We start from the raw sequence: 839 nt of genomic DNA, 5'->3' as shown, positions 1-839 counted from the left end.
TAACATATTTTCCAAAAAGAAAACAATGGAGAAACCATTCAAGTAGATGAAATCAGTGATTTAAGTATTATATAAATTTGTCGTATTAATATTATTACTAGTAACAACATTATTTGTTATATATATATACATTATTTGTTATATATATATATATATATATATATATATATATAAATATAATAAATCAAATAAAAACACACAAACAGTTGACACTGGACTAAATTATCCAAATATAAACATTGATGTAAAATCCAGGGAAGCTTGCACTTGTAGTGACCTCTACTACATTACAAAATCATTACCAATGAGTTCTACCCCACCATACACACGGTTAATTCATTATTATCTTTGATCAAGATAAAACCTCTTATACTAGACCCTCTTGCATTTCTCACGGTGCAAAATGAACTTTTAAAGTGTTTTACCTTTATTATTTTAAAAAACATTTACTTGTAATTAATATATTTTAGAATAACACAAATAATGATAATTTTTTCCTATTATGGTGGATCACAATATATGTAAGTTAACCTAATTGGTTAAAAGTTTTATACTCTCTTCAACATTCCCTTTCTTCTTCTCTCTTTTACTATTATTTATAAAACAGAGTATTTTTTTCTCGGTAAGTGAATTTTGTCCACACTTTATTCATACACAATTTTCAGAGGTATATAACTAAGTACAAACACAATTTTTATATTAACATATATTTCAAAATGTTTTGTATTTATTGTAACATCCTATTTTAATAGTATAAAACTACAAAATATTACGCTACATAAATGATAATAAAACCACTTAGATGAAAACAAACCTACAAGAAGACAATAAATCCAACT

This window comes from Vigna radiata, unplaced genomic scaffold (genome assembly GCF_000741045.1).
Source record: "Vigna radiata var. radiata cultivar VC1973A unplaced genomic scaffold, Vradiata_ver6 scaffold_492, whole genome shotgun sequence".
Lineage (NCBI taxonomy): Eukaryota > Viridiplantae > Streptophyta > Magnoliopsida > Fabales > Fabaceae > Vigna > Vigna radiata.
Note: the sequence above shows the minus strand (reverse complement) of the source record.